Genomic DNA, 25,531 nt, shown 5'->3' on the forward strand with positions numbered 1-25,531 from the left:
CTCCTATTTACATGCTGCTGGGCGTGGTTCTGTACTGTGAATGTGCATCTGCATGTGTTTCTATGGCAGTGTGGGTCTCCTTTGTGGGGTGTAGGTGGTCCCTGAAGGATGATAGGCATCAACATATGTGATCTAGTTCATCTTCCGTGCTGACACCAGGCATTGGGGTGCCATGTGTGGTTAGGCAAAGTGTTGTGAGCCAGCTGTGCTTGTGGGTGCTTCCTGCTGTGTGCTCTGTTGCAGGGTCTGTGTTCTCCTCCAAGTAGCTTGTCTGCCTGGGTCCTGGTGGTGGGTTGCGTGGGATGTCCATGGGTTGTTGTAGAGCGTCGGTGTCAAAGGTGTGGTAGTCCTCTCCGGCATCACAGATGTGTTGTCTTCTGTGCTCTGCTGGAGGTGTTGTGTGCCCCTCTGCAATGTGAAGGGGAGATGCATGTTGACGTTGTGTTGACATGTATGTTGACGCATTGTTCTTGTTTACATGCAGACTGTATGACAATGTACATTGTGACTGTTTGGGAGGTGCTGAATATTGCTGTGGGACAGTGTACATTTGGACTACATGACTAATGTGAGGTTGTAATCATACATTTCCATTTCACAGTTTCCAGCTCTGTCAGATGTAGTAGGCCTGTTTCTGCGCATGTGCGGAGCCAGTTGTGTCCTCTGTTCTGCAGTGTTGACTTTGCACATTGTCCCATGTTGTCGTCATTGTGAGTGTGCTGTTCTTGCTATATGTGTGTGCTGCAGTGTGCCACGGGGATCAGAGACATGATCCTGGGTAATTGTGGGTGTGCAGTGTGCTACACCTTGTGCATGTGTGCCATTGTGTCCATCTCCCCCTGTCCCCCCAGTCCCTGGTCGTTACTCACCCTGTTGATGTTGTGTAAGTTCCTATCGAGATGTGTCCATACTTCTTACTCCTTGCACCATCTCTACATTGATGACTGTGGCCTCTATTTCCTCCAGCTTTTCCTGTGGCGCAGGACTCCCACTTTATGTCGCCGTTGCAGCCTTCCTGTTGGCAGCGGGTTTGTGCCTGTTTTAGGTTGTCACATCATGCCAGGGCCTCTTGGCCTCCTCGATTGGCCTCCTCCACCCTCCAACTGCATTCCAGGTGGTCTAATTGTGGGTCAGTTGATGGTAGTGTTTTGTCACCTCCGTGACGCAGATCTTGTTTTGCTGTGGACTGCACTCTGTCTTCCTCTCCCTCTTCTCCTTGGCCGTCCCCGTTGTTCCTTGCTGGTGGTCTGTGGGGGTTGTGGAGTTCACGTTGGCCTCTGCGCTCGGTCAGGGTGAATCCATGTTGCCACGCGCTTTGGATTGTTTCTGGTGTGTTATTTCTGTAGGTTTTATGGTGCATTTTCCCGCCAGACGCGTGGGATTTGCAGGCCTGTCGCTGGTTTTTGCTGCTTTTTGTACCGCAATTGGCCTCATTGCAAGATTTTTTGAGTTCGTGTTTCGCATTTTTGCGGCGTGGTGTTGATTTTAACGCGGACATTTGACGCGTTATCTGGAGACTATCGCATGGTACAGCGTGTTGAGAATACCTGTTTAACAGGGCGTAATTTTCCCGCGATAGACTGCAATTTTGGAAGTTGCGTTAAGGTACTTTTGCAATGGTCATTACACGTTCTTGAAAATATGCCCCCATGTTTGTTAAAATCTGTAGATTGAGGTGCAGATGATGGATTATGTGGCAAATAAGGGAAATCTATAATAATGCGAAAATAGCTGAACAATTACATAATTCCAGCGGCCCTGCCTGTATTAGTAAGACCCTTCATTGAGCGCACCAAAATAAATCTTCATTTCAAGCTACTGCTTTAAAAGCTCAAGACGTCTTCCTCTGATTTTGAGCTCAAGCAAAGGCCCTGCACACTCAAGAAGAGTAAGCTGTGCGTGCACAGGCACTCGCCCTACAGGGAACATAGACTGTAATGTACCCCTATGTCGTCCATCATAATAGCCCATGTCAGCAAATAGTTTTTTTTTGCATTTAGCATATTAAAAAATCACATTTTTACAATAGACTGACCATTAAAATAAATGCATTGTCCATCAAGAATGTGGTTTCTGGTTACCGAACCACAAGGCAACTATAACACACATGTGGCTAAACTACATTTTCAAAACTGCAATTTAAAAATATGCTTCTGTCACAATCTCATGCAAGAAATTAAACCCAGTCTATTGAACATGTATTAATAAAAGAAGGGAATACCCAGAAAAAACTATATAACCCTATTACCACCATTTTTGTCCTAATTACGATGTCGAGCGGACTTAAGTTCGCCCAACATTGTTTGACCGACCTCCTGTCGGTGGTCCTGGCCGACCACTTAAGATGCGACCGAACACTGTTCATAGCATTCCTATTCTTTACAATGGGTACTTGCATTCCGACCGGAATGAATGCTCTCATTGTAAAACGGTGAGGTGCAGTACTTCCCTGAACCCTGTGGCAGTCACGGGGTACAGGGATCAACAGGGGGCACGCCTCCAACTGGAGGACAATTGCAAACACAACAGTGATGGACAGAATGTGGATCAATGTCACACATTCACCCCAGTCCAAAGATCTGGGCCCAAATCCATCGTTTTTCCACTCCACACCACCCTGGGTTAGACAATGGCGATATGCAAATCAGCGCTGACCCTGTGCCCCATGGGAACAGTCCAGTCCGAACTACAAAAGCCATGTCCTTCCCAGAACGGAATCAAGCATCCGAGGACCGGCCCGGTTTCGAGGTAACACCTCTCATCAGCCCGGCTAGCTTGACTCCAGTGGTGTGGAGTGCCTGGGACTCACGTCTGAGCATCCCCAGTACACTTAGAGCGGTAATTGCAAACACAACAGTGATGGACAGAATGTGGATCAATGTCACACATTCACCCCAGTCCAAAGATCTGGGCCCAAATCCATCGTTTTTACACTCCACACCTCCCTGGGTTAGACAATGGCGATATGCAAATCAACGCTGACCCTGTGCCCCATGGGAACAGTCCAGTCCGAACTACAAAAGCCATGTCCTTCCCAGAACGGAATCAAGCATCCGAGGACCGGCCCGGTTTCGAGGTAACACCTCTCATCAGCCCGGCTAGCTTGACTCCAGTGGTGTGGAGTGCCTGGGACTCACGTCTGAGCATCCCCAGTACACTTAGAGCGGTAATTGCAAACACAACAGTGATGAACAGAATGTGGATCAATGTCACACATTCACCCCAGTCCAAAGATCTGGGCCCAAATCCATCGTTTTTCCACTCCACACCACCCTGGGTTAGACAATGGTGATATGCAAATCAGCGCTGACCCTGTGCCCCATGGGAACAGTCCAGTCCGAACTACAAAAGCCATGTCCTTCCCAGAACGGAATCAAGCATCCGAGGACCGGCCCGGTTTCGAGGTAACACCTCTCATCAGCCCGGCTAGCTTGACTCCAGTGGTGTGGAGTGCCTGGGACTCACGTCTGAGCATCCCCAGTACACTTAGAGCGGTAATTGCAAACACAACAGTGATGGACAGAATGTGGATCAATGTCACACATTCACCCCAGTCCAAAGATCTGGGCCCAAATCCATCGTTTTTCCACTCCACACCACCCTGGGTTAGACAATGGCGATATGCAAATCAGCGCTGACCCTGTGCCCCATGGGAACAGTCCAGTCCGAACTACAAAAGCCATGTCCTTCCCAGAACGGAATCAAGCATCCGAGGACCGGCCCGGTTTCGAGGTAACACCTCTCATCAGCCCGGCTAGCTTGACTCCAGTGGTGTGGAGTGCCTGGGACTCACGTCTGAGCATCCCCAGTACACTTAGAGCGGTAATTGCAAACACAACAGTGATGGACAGAATGTGGATCAATGTCACACATTCACCCCAGTCCAAAGATCTGGGCCCAAATCCATCGTTTTTCCACTCCACACCACCCTGGGTTAGACAATGGCGATATGCAAATCAGCGCTGACCCTGTGCCCCATGGGAACAGTCCAGTCCGAACTACAAAAGCCATGTCCTTCCCAGAACGGAATCAAGCATCCGAGGACCGGCCCGGTTTCGAGGTAACACCTCTCATCAGCCCGGCTAGCTTGACTCCAGTGGTGTGGAGTGCCTGGGACTCACGTCTGAGCATCCCCAGTACACTTAGAGCGGTAATTACAAACACAACAGTGATGGACAGAATGTGGATCAATGTCACACATTCACCCCAGTCCAAAGATCTGGGCCCAAATCCATCGTTTTTCCACTCCACACCACCCTGGGTTAGACAATGGCGATATGCAAATCAGCGCTGACCCTGTGCCCCATGGGAACAGTCCAGTCCGAACTACAAAAGCCATGTCCTTCCCAGAACGGAATCAAGCATCCGAGGACCGGCCCGGTTTCGAGGTAACACCTCTCATCAGCCCGGCTAGCTTGACTCCAGTGGTGTGGAGTGCCTGGGACTCACGTCCGAGCATCCCCAGTACACTTAGAGCGGTAATTGCAAACACAACAGTGATGGACAGAATGTTGATCAATGTCACACATTCACCCCAGTCCAAAGATCTGGGCCCAAATCCATCGTTTTTCCACTCCACACCACCCTGGGTTAGACAATGGCGATATGCAAATCAGCGCTGACCCTGTGCCCCATGGGAACAGTCCAGTCCGAACTACAAAAGCCATGTCCTTCCCAGAACGGAATCAAGCATCCGAGGACCAGCCCGGTTTCGAGGTAACACCTCTCATCAGCCCGGCTAGCTTGACTCCAGTGGTGTGGAGTGCCTGGGACTCACGTCTGAGCATCCCCAGTACACTTAGAGCGGTAATTGCAAACACAACAGTGATGGACAGAATGTGGATCAATGTCACACATTCACCCCAGTCCAAAGATCTGGGCCCAAATCCATCGTTTTTCCACTCCACACCACCCTGGGTTAGACAATGGCGATATGCAAATCAGCGCTGACCCTGTGCCCCATGGGAACAGTCCAGTCCAAACTACAAAAGCCATGTCCTTCCCAGAACGGAATCAAGCATCCGAGGACCGGCCCGGTTTCGAGGTAACACCTCTCATCAGCCCGGCTAGCTTGACTCCAGTGGTGTGGAGTGCCTGGGACTCACGTCTGAGCATCCCCAGTACACTTAGAGCGGTAATTGCAAACACAACAGTGATGGACAGAATGTGGATCAATGTCACACATTCACCCCAGTCCAAAGATCTGGGCCCAAATCCATCGTTTTTCCACTCCACACCACCCTGGGTTAGACAATGGCGATATGCAAATCAGCGCTGACCCTGTGCCCCATGGGAACAGTCCAGTCCGAACTACAAAAGCCATGTCCTTCCCAGAACGGAATCAAGCATCCGAGGACCGGCCCGGTTTCGAGGTAACACCTCTCATCAGCCCGGCTAGCTTGACTCCAGTGGTGTGGAGTGCCTGGGACTCACGTCTGAGCATCCCCAGTACACTTAGAGCGGTAATTGCAAACACAACAGTGATGGACAGAATGTGGATCAATGTCACACATTCACCCCAGTCCAAAGATCTGGGCCCAAATCCATTGTTTTTCCACTCCACACCACCCTGAGTTAGACAATGGCGATATGCAAATCAGCGCTGACCCTGTGCCCCATGGGAACAGTCCAGTCCGAACTACAAAAGCCATGTCCTTCCCAGAACGGAATCAAGCATCCGAGGACCGGCCCGGTTTCGAGGTAACACCTCTCATCAGCCCGGCTAGCTTGACTCCAGTGGTGTGGAGTGCCTGGGACTCACGTCTGAGCATCCCCAGTACACTTAGAGCGGTAATTGCAAACACAACAGTGATGGACAGAATGTGGATCAATGTCACACATTCAACCCAGTCCAAAGATCTGGGCCCAAATCCATCGTTTTTCCACTCCACACCACCCTGGGTTAGACAATGGCGATATGCAAATCAGCGCCAACTGGAGGACATGCACCCAAGAGGGCTCTGCTGGGGGCCCCCAAAGTCGACTTTTTACAGCCCTTCTGTGTCTGAAAGGCCGGCACAGAAAGAGTGTAGGAATCCGACACTGTAATCCCTCGGGCGGAAAGAGTCGTCCTTGGGATTACTGAAGTCATTCAGACTGGTGGACGGGCTCTCCGAACCAGCCGAAAGCCAATTGTAATGATCAGTAGGATTCCTTTCTGACTGACACCATCCTAATGGGTCAGTTGGAAAGGAATCCGACCAGCTGATTACGATGCTGTAGGAATGGGACCAACTGACGGTAGGAGCTGTATTCTACCGCGTCGTAATCTGCCCCTAAGTGTTTACTCAGCTGAAGACTATTCAGGTGACAGGACGAGAGAGAAGACGATTTTACAGTCTTGCTGCTCACTGCCATCTATCACCCAAATAGGTAGGTACACAATTTAAAAAACAAGAAACAGTTACTAAAAGTTCTAATAAAAAAAGATTGGGAATGTTTATCAAATATGTGCATTCTTTTTTTTCTGGCCAACTTAAAGATTCACATTTAAGAAATTGGTCAACTTGGATAAAAAATAGATGGTACTAAGAAGAAAAATTTAAAGAATATCCTAAACATTATTTATAAACATATTTATAGCAAACAGTGAAACTGGGATGATGGATAGTGCATTTAAAACCCCATCCCATCCATTCAATCAGCCTGACAGTGTATATGCTAAAATATATAATAGTACATGACTCTGATCTATAGTTTACTACTAGACAAGCAGTCTTCAATGTATAGCACATTGTTATCAGTAGTAAAAAAAAACACAAACATGAAATACTTAGGAAAAATAACAGTTGATCAAGTAATGGCTATGATTTCTGTTATTTTTTTTGTTTAGGAGATTTATATTAAATGTTTTGCAAAAGGAAAACAATATACAAATCATATACAGATTAGAGTAATAACATATAAACAAATATCATAAAACATATGAAGTTATTGAAGTGTAAAGAGAAAAAAGGAGGAAAGGAAGAGGGAAAGGTAATGGGGCTAGAAAAGAGGAAAAGCAGGAGAAAGAAGAAAGAAGAAGAAAAGAAAAGAAATGGGAAAGGAATTAAACACTGTGGGGATAGGAATGAGCCGATCAACTAGGGGATGTAAAAGAGAGATAGGTAGTAAAAGGAAGCCAAAGGAGGTCAGATTTGATTTTCAGGGGGACAGAAGAGGAAGAAGCAATAGCAATTCTATGTCCATCACAAATGAAATTCCACCATGTATGTACAGAAAGTTTAGAATTATCCTTCCAACAGACTAGAATAACTTTAAAGGCAAGAGCGATAAAAAGGTCCAGTAATTTAGAAGAAGTAGATACAATGTCAATATCTGTAGAAAGAGAACCTAAGAAAACATTTAATAGTGTTACTGGGGTGGAGCACTGAAACATTGACATGCAAATATTCCAAACCTCCTTCCAAAAGGATAAAACATAGGAGCATTCAAATAACTGATGTTTAAGTGTACCTTTTTCTTTAGAACAGGACCAACATAGTGGGGAGGACGCATGAGCAAACTTGGTAATACTAACAGGAGTAACAACAACTCTATGATAAATGAAAAACAGGGATTGAGTGATTCGAGCAGCAATAGATACTTTGAACAATTTGGACCATAAATGATCCCACAGCTCTCGATAGGCAGGGAAACAGCAAGATCAGCTTCCCAAGCAGTCTCTGTATGTGATTTGGGGCGCTCAGTAACACTAGATACCAGAATTGTGTGAACAAGAGCAGCCTTCGGTTGTTGAATTGTGAATAAGTGATAAAGTTGCGTAGTTGGAGTGTAAGGGGGAAACGCATCAGGTAAGGAGAGAGAGGATAAGTGTGTTTTAATGGCAGATGTGATGATGACGTATTCAGGAAGTAACGTAGAAGGCAAATGGTATAAAGTTTGTAATTCCTCGAAAGGAATTATGGAGTTATTAATGACAAATTGATGGACAAATAGAATATCCTTTTCCTTCCAATATTTTAAGTAAAACGATTTGCCTTTGTACTTAAGAAACTTATTATACCACACAGCAGAAGATAAGAAACACTGAAGACGAGAAAGGTTGGAGGAGAAAATATCATGAAGAAGAGTTTGGGAGTATTTTAAAACAGGATATTTGGCTAGAAAAGAGCAGTTTGACATAAAAACAGTATGTTGGAATGAAAAATCTTTTAGAAGTGAACGTTCCAGAGAAACCCAACTAGGCACAGGATTATCCGAAAAATCATAGGCTAATGAAAAGGACTGTTTAATCAAAGAGGCTGAGTGGTATATTTTAAAATTGGGAAAACGAACTCCCCCTTAATTTTTAGGACGAGATAACTTGTATAGGGCAATACGAGGGTGTTTATTATTCCATAAGAATTTGGTACAGAGGGAATTAATACGAGAAAAATAAGAAACAAGGATTTTAAAGGGGAGCATGGAGACGGTATAGAGAACATGTGGAGTAATCATCATTTTGATCGTATCTAGTCTACCCTACCAGGATAGGAATAAGGGGGACCAGATTTGGAGGAGGGATTGAAGTTTTTTAGAAAGGGATTCAAAAGTAAATTTGAGTGTATCAGCCAATGAAGTGGAGAACCATGTACCAAGGTATTTAATTTTGGAAGGACACCATGCAAATTCAGTATTATTAAACATATGTTGATAGCACACAGGACTCAATGGCAAAACTTCAGTTTTGGATAAATTAAGTTTATAACCCGAGACAGAGGAATACAACCTTACTTCCTCCAAAAAGTGTGGAAGGGAATTGATGGGGTCAGTCATATATACCAAAACATCATCCGCATACGCAGATAATTTAGTTTCAGTAGATGAGAGTTTAAAGCCGGCAATGCTAGAATTAGAGCGAATCCGTTCTAGAAAGGGTTCAAGACATAAGATAAATAATAAAGGGGAAAGAGGACATCCCTGTCGAGTGCCTCTGGATAAAGAAAAAAACCTGGAAAATTGATTATCAACAAAAATACTGGCCCGAGGAGAAGAATACAGGAGTTTAACCAGTGAAATGAAAGATGGACCAAAACCAAACCATTGGAAGGTACGAAACATAAACTGCCAATTTATACGGTCAAAAGCCTTTTCGGAGTCTAAAGACAGAGCTGCTATTGGGACCTGAAGTTTTTTGCAATGAGCAATAACATTGGAAAACATACAATCATTGTCTGCAGCAAGTCTACCCTTCACAAACCCCACTTGGTCTGTTTTAATGAGGCGGGGGATAAGGGAATCAAGGCGTGAAGCCAAAATTTTAGCGAAAATTTTACAGTCGTAATTAATCAATGATATGGGGCGATAATTTTTACATTGCGAATGGTCTTTATCAGGTTTAGGAATTATAATAATTAACGCATCTAGAAAGGATCCGGAAGCTTTAGCTGCTAAAATGAAGGAGTTAAAGAGTTGTAGTAGTTTAGGTGCAAAAAAAGTGTGAAAGGTGGAATAAAATTCAATAGGGAGGCCATCAGGACCAGGTGCCTTAGCTTTTTTAAGGGAATTAATGGCCCGAGTGACTTCCTGAAGGGTAATGTCCTTTTTCAAAATTTCTAACTCATTTGGAAGGGAAGTGGGATTGGGGAGGCCGTCAAAGAAGGATTACAAGTTTTCATCTGTAGGATGTGTATCATCAGTGTACAGGGATTGATAATAGTTATGAAACACTTCTGCAATATCCTCGTCAGATGAGACTAATCTATTTATAGCATCGTTAAAAATAGGACCAACAGTTTTGCGTTCTGATTTGATTTTTAAAAAATTTGCCAGCATTTTCCCCGCCTTATTCTGACCTCCATGAAATTTGGATTTAATTTTAAGAAGGGTATTACATGCTTCATTAGTGATAATTTTATTGAGGTCTGTTTTAGCCAGAATTAAGTCCCGAAGGGCAGAGGGGGATTTAGAGGAGAAATAAATATGTTCAAGTGTTTTAATCTTGTGTAGTTGATCCTCATATTTTTTTCTATTGAGTTTCTTTTTCTTGTCTACATAAGATATGGTAAAGGCCCCGAGGGCAGCCTTAAAGGCATCCCAATTATTAGAGATAGAGGTGTCATAAGGGTTATTAAATAAAAAGAATTCATCAAAAAACTTTTCAACTTCTTTCATAAAAACAGTATCAGACAGGAGAAATGCATTAAATTTCCAACGATTGAATTTAGAGGAGATGAGGGAAAGGTCAAGAGTGGTGTAAACAGGAGCGTGATCAGATATAAATATGGAACCGATTGTCGATTTTTGGATAGATGGGAGTAGGGATTTACTAACCATAATGTAATCAATTATTGAGCGGGTATGGTGCACATTTGAGAAGAACGTATATTCCAACAAGTCAGGATTACACAATTTCCATGAATCATAAAAAGGACGGGCAGCAATGGCAGATTGGAAACTCTTATGAGTTTTGTCAGGTTGAAATTTAGAGGAGGAGAGTCTGTCTGAAAAAGGATCTAACCATTGGTTAAAATCACCAGCAATTACAATATCTGGGTAGTCAATGGAGGAAATAAGAATTTTAATATCCTTCCAGAACTGGGGGTCAGGTCTTACTGGGCCGTAAATGTTAAGCAGGACCAGAGTCTTGTTCTGGATGACAACCTTAGCCATTGCCCAGCGTCCTACATCATCATTCTGAGAAAAAACAATTTGTACATTTAGAGCTTTATGAAATAAAATAGCTACCCCCTTTTTTATTAACAGCAGGAGAAAATACAACTTGGCCCACCCAATGCCTTTTCAACTTAAGAGATTCAACATCAGAGCAATGCGTTTCCTGGAGAAAAACAACTTGTGAATTAAGTTTCGATAAATGAGATAGTACCTTCTGACGCTTGATTGGTGACCGAGACCTCTGACATTCCACGAGACAAAGTTACACATGTTGGAAGTAAGGGAGGCTGGGCGACATATGGAGAGGACACACTTCAAGGTGATAACAAAAAGGGAAACAGCAAACAAATAAATCACAGAAAGACAAGACATCCAACATATACATATTACCGAAGTATACTGCATCTAGAATCGGGACAAAAAAACCACAGAGACTGCAATTTATGAAGGGGATCCTGTACAGGAAGAGAGTACCAGACAAAGAAGAAGAACAAACAATGAACATAAATGGGGAAAGAGGAAGAGAAGAAACATGAGGAGAGAGGAAAGAGAAAAGCAAGCAGATCAAGGCATAGAAACCTGATCTGAGGAGCGCAAAACAACCAAGACATCAGGGACGAAGACACACCGGAGAGGGGACACATCCCCACCAGCTACCACAGAGAGGACATACTACACAAACATAAGATATAGAAAACAGAGCCTCAAGAAGAGAAGCATTGAGCATAAGAGAAAGGAGCAGAGAAACGAAAGTGAAGCCAAGAAGAGCTACAATGAAGAGCAGAAAGGGTAAGAGCCTTTAGTTAGCTGTATCCATGTTAGAGGACGAAGCATTTTGCAGATACGAGTGGAGTTTTTGTTGATCATCAAAAGAGCGGGAACGACCATTGTGCGTGATTTTACAGAGACAAGGATGGAGAATACCATATTGAATATTCAACTGTCTCATTAGTGGACAAAGATTCAAAAATTCCTTGCATCTGGCATTCATGGCATTCGAGAGATCTTGTGAAATAAAGATGTCGTGACCAGACCATTGAAGACGACGTTTGAGTCTAGCAGCCTTCAAGACAGACATCAATTCTGTGAACTCAAGAAACAGCGTAATGATGCCGCGAGGCTTGGTAGCATTAGAGTTCAAACGGCCTAAACGATGGGCTCTCTGAATGTTGAGGGGATGAGACGTAGGTTGAAGGCCCAAAAGTTCTTGAAGGAATTTCCGCATAAAAGCCACCACGTCAGGACCTTCCACATTTTGTGGAATACCATAAACGCGTAGATTGTTCCTACGATTGCGATTTTCAAGGTCCTCGGTGTGTAGCTTCAGTTTGTGGATTTCTTGCTCCAGCATGGGTATTTTGGCAGAAAAATCCTGGATATCACTGACACGTTGTTCCAAATTCAGCACTTTGCCCTCCATAATGACCCATCGATCCTCGATCTGTTTGAGTTTCTCATTGGTGGCAGACATGAATGGTTGAAGCCCTCTAACCTCCTCTAAAATGGAGTCCAGGACTGGATTTGAGGAAAACTGGATGGGAGAAGGAGGGTCGTTTTTAGGTCTTTTAGGCTTAGCACCTGTATGAGATAGTTTGGGAGTTGATGAGTCATGCGACATGCTGTTAGCGTATGTGTGAGCGCAAATAAAGGCAATATCAGGTATCGACAGGCACACACTATGAATACCAAGTAAAAGTCTATACTGCTAATGTGTCCTTTGATGTGGACAAGGAGATGAAGCAACCTTCAATTTTGGTTAAAGCATAAAGAGCTCGCATAGATGTCCATCCAATTGGAGCAGAAATCCCAAATAGCACCTTCAGCCGAGACAGCACAGGTTAAAGGAGAAAATAATGAGGCATACTTCACTTCGAGACTCAATTGAGGAGGGAGAGTCAGGAAAATGGTAAAATACACTGCGAGTCATGAAACCTAAAATGGCGGTCATGAATTCTCACACAGGCAAGAGGAGATATGCACACTCTTAATTAGCAACATTCAGGCTACAAGATATAGCATAGGAGAAGCCCCAGAGTCATTGAATGATGTTGTAGCCAAATTGATAATGGTTTGAGGCAGTATGAACAGCAGCAGTGCAAAGTACATTAATAGGTGAGAGAAATGCCATAACAGAGAAAAACGAGGACTCGGCGATCTAAGATGGCGGCCGCCCGAGGTAGAAATGTGAAGAAAAATTACCGCTGTTGAAAAACTCAAAAAAACGGCATAACCGGAACTTTCAGTGTTCTCTTCTAGATCAGGACACCTTCCGCCGCTCTTCCATGCCCATTAAACTGTCAAATAAGTGATTTAGGAGGCTCTACTGCATTCGGGGATTTTGTCCGCCGCGGAGCCTACGGGAAAGCCATCCTCGCTCTCCGGCGCGCAAGCCACGCCCCCATATGATTTCTGTTATTTAAAAGATATACCCTGACATAAAAATTCAGGGGTGTTTTTTCCATTTTACCCAAGCAATCTGTCAAAAAATACACAAAAACTTCCTAGCTGGAGACTACATGACTGACAGATCAAGTTGTTTGTCAATTGTATGGCTATGGGTGCCAATTACTGCATGTTACGACGAAGTGTATCCTGAGAGTACCATTTAATGACTGACCCGACTAGGGCAGAGCAAACTGCTGACCCATCGCCGTGAGCGGTGTCAGAGCTGCATTGTTGCCATGAGAAGCGCCTTTGGCGGCTCCATGATCTCTGACCCTGCATGACTCACCCTGTGCCGGTAAGAGGGCCTCAACAGTGAATAGGAGTCTGCCACTATTCAGACTCCAGGTAGTGACCTTTGCAGCTGCTGATTCCACGGACAGGTCCGGTGCTCTGAGGCACTTGCCTCCAGTGCGTCTTCCTCTCGAAGGAGGGAGGTGGAAGCAGGTGTGAAATTGGTGGTAATCTACGAATGTTACCGCATTCCTAATTGCAAAACATTCATACATACCAGTGTGATTTTCTGTTAGGAAAGGATGCACTTTCCGTGCCCCTTCCAAATAGCGACTCGCAAACCCTATTCTGCAAGTCAGTAATAAGTTACCAACTTGCAAAATAGGATTGGTACAAGGGAAAATGCATTTTTCTGGGTCGCAAGCGTCCCAATGGGCCATTTGTGACTAGTAAAATGCGTCCTACATCTGGCCCCTAATGTACAAAGCCATTTTGTGGCTGCATGGTCTGTAATTCACAAAATCACAGGGAGTGCAACAGCAAAATGCTTATTGCTACATACTAAACCTATTTTGCTGGTCAGAAAAGCATTCCCAAATCACATTCTCTACTTATTGTGATTTGGAATGGTATTCTAATTGCGAGTTGCAAAACCTGATGGTCCTAGGCCCTTACAGCCTGATTCATCAACGGGCCGTTTTGCGAGCCCCTAATAGCGATTCATAGCGAATCGCTATTGAGGACTCGCAAAACGGTATTCATGTAGGAATTGCTAAATAAATAGCGATTCCTACACATTCCTTATTTGCGAGTAACAATTTGCTACTCGCAAATAAGGAATAACTCCCCATTCATTCCTATGGGCCAAAAGGCCCATAGGAATGAATGGGGAGTATCCCTTATTTGCGAGTAGCAATTTGCTACTCGCAAATAAGATAGCGATTTTAAGGGTGCCAGGGGTGTCCAAAGGACACCCTGTAGCCCCCCTTAAATGCACATTTGAACAGGTGTTGCGCACACACATGTCCAAAGGACATGTGTGTGTGCAACATGCAACTTAGAAAAATGCTTTTAAAAGCATTTTTCTAAGTTTTTGCTATTTACCGAGAGGTCTGACCTCTCGGTAAATAGCGGCCCGAAATTGCGAATTAGCAATTTAAAATTGGTTGATGAATTGCATTTAAGGAATCTCTAATAGAGATTCCTTAAATGCAATTCCTCGCACAATTGCGAATTCTGTAATAGCGATTATTGCATTTGGGATGATGAATCCCAAATGCAATAATTGCGGTCGCAAAGGACCAGATTCTCAGAATCTGGCCCTTTGCGAGCCGATTTTCGTTTCATGAATCAGGCTGCTAATGCCTTGATTCTGAATTCCCAGAATTATTAAACTATGACTCGCCATGAAAAGTTTATGAAGTACAGATTTGTTATGGGCGATCACTCACGTTTACTGTTAATTTTATTTCTTTAATATTTAGTGGGTAAGAGGAGTATAGGCTCTGTGGTTACCTTTGCACAGTGATAAGATTGTCCGCCTACTCGACATTTAAGCAATTAAGATAATTTTTCAGAAAGCCTGGGCTATTGTAAACTGTGTGCGATTAGTAACAATTTAATTATGAAATTTAATTACTACTGCATGCCAAAAGCCTGTTATTTGCCCTTCTAACTCTCGCAATCTCCCCTGTAGCAGGCATTTCTTATATGTCAGCTCATGTTCCTGAAGCCAGCTATCAATCGCAGTAAAACATTTACAGTAGGAGAGGGGAGAGGGGAGAGACCAGTACCCATGATGTGCATGGAACTTCAGGAACATGACGGGGAAAAGAAGATGCATGTAATACATTTAAATTTGTAGGGCTACCCATGGTACAAGTCGGGCACAAAATGCACATTGCTCTGATCTTTATTCGAGAAGCTATATCGTGAACAAAGCCACAGAAGGTAATAAATGACAAATAAATAAATAAATGGTGCCATCAGCTAAAGTGTGTATGGAAGTGTTTTGTTTTTTTAAAAACTTGCAAATGTAATGAATATGAGTGAGGCCCAATGTACGAACTGTATCAGTGGTGTAACACAAAATGATGGGCCCCTCATGCAGAATGTAATGTGGACCCCTGAGTCTTCCATATCTCACAGATATTCATTGACTTTGACCTCAATTAGGGCTTTTTGAAGGGTGGTGGGGACCTGCACCACAGCACCACAAGTGCTTGTGTGGCACCCCTGAATGGTTTTTAGACTCCCAAAGATTGCAATTTTGTGATAAACAGTCGTTGCTAGTGCAAAAACCTAAGTGGCAATGTGCAAAAGTGACATTTTTTGTTTCAAATGAATTGTGACTACAAATGAAAATGAATAGGGCATCCTTCCTTCCTTGCAACTTGGAAAGATATCTTTGAATGGTTTGCGCTACTGTGGTGACAAACCATATTGATGGGAAGTTTTTGATGCTGGACTGCTTCCACAATGTGAATGTGGGATTCGGGAGGATCACATCGAGGATCCAGGAGATGGCTGTAAGAGCCTCCTGATACATTTTCACATCCTGGTCATATTTTCAAGTCTATCCTTTCCCTACAATGAACATTGGCTGCAGTGTATGCATTCTGTGAATAGAAGTGCAGTGATGGTCTGCTGTCTCAAGTAGACCTCCATAACTGCATCACAGCCATTCAATAAGATTCGCTGATGGAATCCTGCCTCATTTAATAAATGTATGGCGGACAAAGATATGAAAAATAACTTAAAGAAAACATTTACCAGGTTGTGTGGTAAAGGGAAGGCCAAAAAAAGATCCATCATATACAGGGCGAGGGCTTGGCCGAAGCAACATTTTTCATTTCTTGCTCTACAATTCGCTAGTTGTGGTCATTGGGGGCCACAGCTGAAAGCTGGGAAACAGAACTTTCTAGGATTCCTAGAAGCCCCCCTAAAATTCTCTGCTAAAATAGGAGATACACTAATCAGAGAATCATTAACTTTATGCAAAAGTAAATGCATCCCCACTGTTAGTTATGTGGCACCACTTTGGGGCTTGGCAAATTGAATCCTCGGACAGACACAAGAGAATCTCTTCTAAGATAGACTCTTGGCAGTCCCAAAGTCAGCCTCCTCTTATATGGTGCACAAGGAATTGGAAGATCCTTTTCTGGAGGAGGCTATTTAACCAAGTTCTGTTTTATTTTGGCACAGTTTATGGGGCATAACTGGCATGAAGTTCACCAAGGAGCTGATAATAGATTGCTTAACACTTACGTATATAGAGAGAATGACATTGTTCGCCTACATTTAAATCCTCCTAAAAAAGGTGTACAAAAACATTAGTACTGAGGATCCTGCTAGTATATTGTTACAGCAAGAAGAAACTAAAAGTTATACTAATGGGGAAGAAAGAAGTCGACAGGGACAAACATGAGAGCAATAAGTCCTCAGTGCATAGCTATTGCCCAATCCCCATAAAAGAAGGAACTCAAAATTGCCTATTGACTGTGAGAAATATGCAATATAGATTTTATCTTACAAGATTATGATTAGGCACTTTGCACTTTAAGGTTGCTTTTCCTAAAATGGGGATATGGTCACAGATGCTTCATAAATGTCCATGTGATGGGAAATCTAATCAATCTGCTATGCACTTTATTCTGTTTTGTCAATCTTATAAGGACTTACGAAAGCACATGTTACAACCCTCATTTATCACAGGGAACTTCGCATTATGAGTGGTGGGATGAAGCTGTTTGTGTTACATTTGGTTCATTTGTGTCTTAACATCTATATTATTTTGTTGCAGCATCACTGTTCAACTCCAGAGGAGTAGAGACTATTTTTTATTTTTATTTCTGGAGCTGTATTATTGCAAGACTTTGTTTGGGGTATATACCTAAGTGTCCTGCCTGGACTAAATACTATTTTTGACTCATGACAGTCTTAAATCCTTGAATTGACATTACAGCAGAAGATTTGGGTGAGTGTGTTGTAGCATTCTGTAAGGCGTATAGAAATATTAATTTTTCAAGTTTCTAAAACACACAATAGTATAGTAGAGTTCAGAATTGTCTCTAAATCCTTTCCTTGCCTTTTTATTTTGTCTTTCTCAATGCATTAATAACCCCTATGCACCACATCACTCCAGGCTGGATTAACACTGTGCCTAGAGTCTTTCTGATTGGGAGTATACATCAGAAACCATACTCCTCCCTCAAGTCTGGTGGTCTTCCAGATTTCTGGCTCCCCCGGGAAAATTGTTTGTGGTAGTGAAGGCTTAACGTAGTCACACAGACATTCCTTCCGTGGGGGACAGGAGGGCCATCTTTGCTCCTGTGGATTATAGGAAAACCACATAAGTACTAATTAATACTTTGGTGGTATTGCACGACACAGACCCTTAATGTATTACTTTTTGTGTAATTGTTGTATTGTCTTATTTCTTTTATTATGTCTTTTAGATTGTATATGTTTATTACACATGCATTTTTAATGCTCTATTACTTACGTAGGTTAGGAAGAAAATAAATACATAACATTTTTATATTGAATGATATTCATATGTAATGCATTAATTGGTAATTAATTATGTATAATTTTGTATATTATTTTTTCTTTGATGGTAAGCATCCATGAAGTTTTGTTTGAGCAATGATGTTTGTTTCATAATTATTTTAGTTTTTTATGTATTAACAGAACTACATACATAATAAATGCTTTCATATTTTTTTTATTAGCTAGGGAAGTTGATATTAATATATGAAATGGTATAGTTTCATTTTTTAATTTATATAATTAAACAGTTTTTATTTTTGTAAAAAATATATATATTTATTTTTGTCTAAAGTAATTTAATAATGTTTCATATGAAGGGCCTTATTACGATGTTGGGTAGACGACACAGTTGTGGAATCGGCAGCGACCGACATCTGGTCGGCGGTCCCGACCACAGCATTACAATGCGACCGCACATGTTGCCACTGCTGCATCACCGCTGCATGGACTTGTTGTCAGTGCTTTTCTTTGTATAATGGACACTCGCAATGCTCCTTCTCATTCTGTATCTATGTTGTATTAGTGAAACTTGACAACTCTTTACACTTACGAATGTCAAAACGTTGTCAATACTAATGCAAAGCTGCCCCTGTCAGAGGGGAAGGCTCCTCTGTGCACAGCTTAGAAGACTATGAAGTCTTATTGTCTCTTCCAAATTTAATAAAGTTTTCACAAAAAGTATGAGTTCGAAGTTTTTTATTTTTTGTTTTTTCAACTCATTATGTTCATGGTTGTAACAACTTGGTACATATCCTCAAGATATCAGTATTGCCAGGATATCATCCTCCCTATTCATTATTCCCAATGCATTTCGGGCTTTCTGGCAGCCCTTCGTCAGGGGATTACTCTACAAGTAAAGAAAGAGGGTGCCCGTCAGTAATGGTGTTCTTCAAAATTACGGGTACGCGATGCGCTGTTAAACGGTGGGTGATGCTGGTTACAGTATGCCTCTGTGACATGCACTGTTATATATAGTTGATGGGCATCTGTGGAACATGCTTCAATTGAACGTCTAAACTCGGATACATGCATTGCTGTGACTAACACGCTTAACGACTGTGATGTGTATTGGTAGTGGTAATGTTAAAACAGTGTCGTATCTAGTGCTCGATTCTGCTAGCGTGCATACTGGTGAATTTTAACGCCGCTTAAACTAGGTTACACAATGCGGTTTACTCACGGAGAGTACGGTGTGTCCTGGTAAACCTGAAACGAGATCGAAGTCTGGGCTCAGTGTAAAAAACATTACTTCAATGGTGAGAGCATAAGCGGGGTCCTCTGAAGAGGTACTTACTAGGTTGTAAATAATTCCGCGACGTATCCGTGCTTCAGAGTGACTCATGCGTGGCGTTTGTTGCGGAAGTGAAACAGGTTGTTTAAACCGGCGCGTTGGATAATGGACACTAAGAAGGGACTACGATACATGCAATGTTAATGGTCGCCATGTTAGAGTGGTGTGATAAAACGATAGAGTTAGTCAACTGTGTTTAAGATCCTAGAAGTTCATCAATGATGGATGAATCAACCAAATAAGGTGACAACAGTGACGACCCATAGTGTCGACCAGAGGGAGCATACACGAAGCAATTGGCAAATTCATAGATAAATATCTGCAACCGTTTGTCCTAACTACGAGATCATACATCAGGGATACCACCGACTTTTTTGTTAAACTTAACGCATGTACCAACCAGTTACAAGATCAAGAACTACTGTTATGTACTGTGGACGTGTGTTCCCTATACACGTCGATACCCCATGATTTGGGTTTCGAAGCGGTCGAACAGGTACTTTCAGGATCCTCATTGGACGCACATTTAAAAGTCCTACTTATGGAGTTAATGATATTCACACTGTATCACAGCTACTTCACAGTTAATGGCAACGGGTTTCATCAATTATGTGGTATTTCCATGGGGAATTGCTCAGCTCCTTCCTATGCGAATATTTTTATGAAATCATTTGAAGAGACACATATTCTGAATGATCCAAGCTGGCTGACACATGGTAAACTTTACCTAAGATTCATAGACGATATATTCATCTTATGGTCAGGCACTACCACTACTCTCCTGGAATTTTTGAATAACTGGAACAAGATCAATCAAAGGATTCAATTTACATGGAGTTATGACAAGGATTATATTCACTTTCTGGATGTGGAAATACAGAGACAAGGAGGTATAATCAACACCACCATCTTTCGAAAACCTACAGATCGTAACTCGATCTTACACTTTAAAAGTTTCCACCGACTTAGTCTCAAACACAACTTACCGTTCTCACAATTATTGAGGATTAAATGCATCGTGTCTTCAGACAATGAAAGAGATAAAGAACTTAATAACACACTAGATCGATTCAAGACACGAGGATACCCTCAAGAAATACTAGACATAGTGGCCTCCCTCTGCAAGAAGATCAGTCGTAAAGACTTACTTCAAGTCAAACCAAAAAAAGACAATACGCGTATGGTGGTGGTATCCAAATATACCGTCATCAGTAATCAATTCAAGAGAATCATAACCAAACACTGGCCACTATTGAACACTGAACCTGACTTTCAAGGAGCATTTGCACAGTCACCCATTTTTGCATATACAAGAGGATGCAACATCAAAGAAATTCTTACAAGACCAAGTGATCAACAACAAACTGAGACATACAAAGGACTCCTACCTTGTCACAACTGCAGTAACTGCCACAATATCATTCCTGGAAACTATACCAACCATCCCATGAAAGGCCATAAAGTTAAACTCAAAGTGAATGCAACTTGCAATTCAGCCAATGTCATTTACATGTTAAAATGTCCATGTGGTTCATGCTACATAGGACACACGGAGAGAAAAATTTGAGTATGCATACTCGAACACAAGAGTAACATTCGGACTAATAATATGAAGTCTTCAGTGGCAGCACATTTTGTTGAGGAACACCACACAGTGGCACAACTGAAATTTCTTGTTTTGGAACAGATCAAACCGACCAGAAACAATAAAAATACACTCTTAAAACGTGAAAACTACAGGATCCGATACATGGCCACGATGCAACCGAACGGGTTGAGTGATAGGATGGAATTCCTATGTTATTTGTGAATAGCATTATTTGTATGTTTTGATTGCAATGCTGTTGAAACTGTTACTGTGGTATATATTTGAATGTTGTTCAATTTAGACTTCAGAGACACTTCACTGTTGTCACCTTATTTGGTTGATTCATCCATCATTGATGAACTTCTAGCATCTTAAACACAGTTGACTAACTCTATCATTTTATCACACTACTCTAACATGGCGACCATTAACATTGCATGTATCGTAGTCCCTTCTTAGTGTCCATTATCCAACGTGCCGGTTTAATCACCCTGTTTCACTTCAGCAACAAACGCCACGCATGAGTCACTCTGAAGCACGGATACGTCGTGGAATTATTTACAACCTAGTAAGTACCTCTTCAGAGGACCCCGCTTATGCTCTCACCATTGCAGTTATGTTTTTTACACTGAGCCCAGACTTTGATCTCGTTTCAGGTTTACCAGGACACACCGTACTCTCCGTGAGTAAACCGCATTGTGTAACCTAGTTTAAGCGGCGTTAAAATTCACCAGTATGCACGCTAGCAGAATCGAGCACTAGATACAACACTGTTTTAACATTACCACTACTAATACACATCACAGTCGTTAAGCGTGTTAGTCACAGCAATGAATGTATCCGAGTTTAGACGTTCAATTGAAGCATGTTCCACACATGCCCATCAACTGTATATAACAGTGCATGTCACAGAGGCATACTGAACCAGCATCACCCACCGTTTACCAGCACATCGCGTACCCGTAATTTTGAAGAACACCATTACTGACGGGCACCCTCTTTCTTTCCTTGTAGAGTAATCCCCTGACGAAGGGCTGCCAGAAGGCCCGAAATGCATTGGGAATAATGAATAGGGAGGATGATATCCTGGCAATACTGATATCTTGAGGATATGTACCAAGTTGTTACAACCATGAACATAATGAGTTGAAAAAACAAAAAAGGAAAAACAGAAAAATAAAAAACTTCGAAGTCATACTTTTTGTGAAAACTTTATTACATTTGGAAGAGACAATAAGACTTCATAGTCTTCTAAGCTGTGCACAGAGGAGCCTTCCCCTCTGACAGGGGCAGCTTTGCATTAGTTTTGGTCATAAAAAACGCTGTGGGGTTCAGACAGCGATTCCACTGGAGCACGCAGAACAAACCACACACAAGCGAACTAGAGAATATTTTGAGCGGTGCAAGTCCCATCCATTATTTTTGTTTAAAACGTTGTCAATGTCAGTGCTTTTTGTTTAATATAGTGCTATAAAGCAGGGACACCAGAGTAATGAGATTCTGTGGCTATAGCGTATTTCACATGATTATGGATTTGACAAATGTGTCACATAATCTATCATCAGCTGCGAAATTTGCACATTTTCCCCAAAAAAAATTCTAGCTCAAACAGATCAAAAGTAACTAAAAATAAAACAACTAGTGTTGCTATGCAGAGGAATGCCCTTCGCAAAGGTTGGCTGGTCACCTTTCTTGCCTATTTATGTATGTTGTTGTTAAACTGGTACTAATGAGCTGTAAACTTTGCCAAGACAGTGTTGAAGTATAAAAATAATGAAGTAAGGAAGTAATATTACCACAAAATCCCTCACATTTCGCTGAGTAGTTTGCATTTACTCGCATGATAACTTAGTCAGCCTTGGCGCATAATGTTGTTTTCCCCAGCCACATAATTCCAGTAGCCTTTTGCTACAAATTAGGAATAACGCCAAAGCAGAAAAAAATATAACAAACCAATATTAACATATATATCCTGAATGTATGTGCATTTCTTTGTACTTTTCTCGCAATGGCTAAATCATTCACACTGTTTCAGTGATATAAATGTTCTCCTCTCCTAATTACTGTGTGACATGAGCTTGCAGTCTCGACATAATGGGGATGCCTAAGGTGCCCCTTCTATTTACATGTGCACCGTAATAGAAGCCATCCCTGGTCACTTTACCCTTGTCCGCAGGCACTTAACCAAGGCATTGCCACTCTAGATGAAAGTTGCACTGTGAGGCTTTGATTGCAAGCCTGCAGGCCAGTGTGTTTTTTTCATTAGTAATGGGAACAAATTCTGATTTTCTGCTTGTGAATGGGCATTGGGTGGGCCAAGGGCTATCTAGGGAGAGCCTGGCCCACCTGGCTTACCCTTTAGAACTGGGCCTGGTGAATAGACAATAGGTAGTACACATTAAGGTGAACTGGAACATACTGGCTTTGCACACTACAGGTGGTTGACTATTTGTTCTGATCCACCATTACATGATTTTGACCCTAATGACAAAAGTACTGTTACCACTGATGTGAGTGGGAGATGGTTGGAGGATGTGCCAACTTAAGGGTGCAAGTAGGAAAGAAATGGTGTTTGTGTTTTTCCCATATTTTAACACCAATGAAGCAACAGTAATCTCAGATAGGAAGAGAAATCCTTGCATGTACGTAAGGTTAAAGTATCTCAGTCAATCTGTGTGGGGGACACCTTTTATATTGCTAAGTGATCAAAAACTTTATTTTAACCATGCAGTGGAATACATAATGCAACCCCATGTATTGCTTGATTGTCAATGACATTACAGTATTACAATTCTGAAATAAGTATAGCATGTTTCAGGGGTAAATGCCTTTACCAGTGAAAGAGGTTCCAGGGAATGAGTGGGGTGATTGCTGTGTTGCTTGGAAGGGTGATGAGGACTTAGGAGTGATTGGAAGTGAGGAAAGGGTATTAGAATGTAACAATGATGTTAAGTTGTGTGAGGTGGGAGGATATATAAGTAATGGATGGCCTGAAAAAAACATACAGGAAGATAATGGAAATGTAATACATGCCATTGTGTTACAAGTTTATTGTATTCATGTTCGATTAATTACAATCCTTACATGTAGGGAACTGTGCAGTGCAATTAGACATAGATATACCGACCAGTGATTATTGACAAAAGCTTGTAAGAGGATATAAAGTACAATCAGTAATATTTCTAAGAATACCAACACCCCCCATAAACAATGTCTAAAATTATTTTGGAATAAAAAGATAAAAATGAGTTTAAAGAGTTTTGAGTGATGTGCTGTAGAGGTAGCGTTCAGGTTGTGGGTAGAGGAAAGAAAGTGTAAAGTGCGGGCTTGTTGGCCCTTGTGCCGTTTTGGAACTTAAGGTGTTTATCAAATGGGAGCATCAGGGGTGTTAGTCTGGGCTGGATTCATGGTTCTGTCCCCACTGGGTAAGGATCCCAGAAATGGTACAGGGATAAAGAACATACGAAACAGTCATCTTGTGGTGCGCCAGACCGCAAGGACTAAGGGGGATTTTCCTGTGGTCCTTGCAGTAGGTAATGGGGGCTGACTGCAACCCCTGGGGGATGGATATAGAGCCTATAGCACACTGCAACAAAGCCAGTGTCACCCTTTAGAGTCCTTTAAGAGTGTGATTTGGATGGAATCTGTGAATTTCTCAAGTCTAGCAAGAGTTCTTGGCATGTTGCCCGAAAAGCACAGATCCAAGGCCCCTCTGCACCATCTGAATCCGTTGGCCTTGAACAGAGGAAGCAGTAAGTGTCAATCATCAAAAAGTTTTTGACAGCACAGTAGATGAAGCCAAGATTCTCTGTGGTAATTACATAACCTGCATGTGGTTGTCTCTGTGCGCCGTGCCGACTAAGAGTTACATTTAAAAATTGGCAAGGAGGCTAGCCTCATATAGAAGATTTTCCTATGCGCCTGGGCCAAGAGTGCATGTTGAAAGTAGGGCTGTGCCTTCCCTGGGGTGTAAAATGCGTCCAATGACTCAGTGGTAGAGCTTGACCATAGTTTTTCTATGTCCCACTCGAAAGAGGTTTGCATTACCTGCCTTTTCATAGCTTTTTTTCAGGCTGAGTATGATATTTCTTGGGTGTTCAAGATGGCAGCCACAATGTTCAGACTGCTGATTGCCTTTGTCAACTAGGTTTGCCATGGCGTGCCCTCTTCTTCAAAGATTGATTTAAGATTACATTTGAGGGAGAGCTCTTGAGCCCACAGGACTCGTATGTAGTATTTTATTAAGCCCCTCTGACACTCAAGGTCTGGGCTCCGGACACCCAGCTCCAGTTTCAGCCTTGTTCTTCTGGTCTGCAGGGGAGCAAGCAGGGTTTTCTTATTTGCGGTGATCTGGGAGTTCTTAAGAAGCGTGTCAAAGGCACCAGGGATGGCTAAGTGGCCATTGCTAAGAGTCAGAATCAGTTTTGCTCTCAAGACTTTCAGCAATGGATCAGCAGTTGGGCTTTGAAAGCGGTTGCTTAGGTGTTTCAGGCTATGGATGACACTGGTGGACTTGTTTCTGAGGTGCCTTAGATGGTCTGCCGATTTGGCCCCGTCCATGAACCAGACACCAAGGTAATTATAGATTGGAGTTGTTGTAATTTGCAAGTTCTCTACCTGCCAATTAATGTGTTTTTGTGTGGGAATTTGCCAAATACAATTACCTTGGTTTTTCCCTGATTTATCTGGAGTTTGTTCTCCAGATTGTAGTGGTGGAATGTGTTGAGGGCTCTTTGTAGGCCAGCTCTGGAATGACCCATGATTGCAGTGTCCTCTGCATACTGCAAGATGGGAAGGAGCACTCTACCCAGCCTTGGTGTGATTAAGCT

The sequence above is a fragment of the Lissotriton helveticus genome, chromosome 2_1 (assembly GCF_964261635.1).
Source record: "Lissotriton helveticus chromosome 2_1, aLisHel1.1, whole genome shotgun sequence".
Lineage (NCBI taxonomy): Eukaryota > Metazoa > Chordata > Amphibia > Caudata > Salamandridae > Lissotriton > Lissotriton helveticus.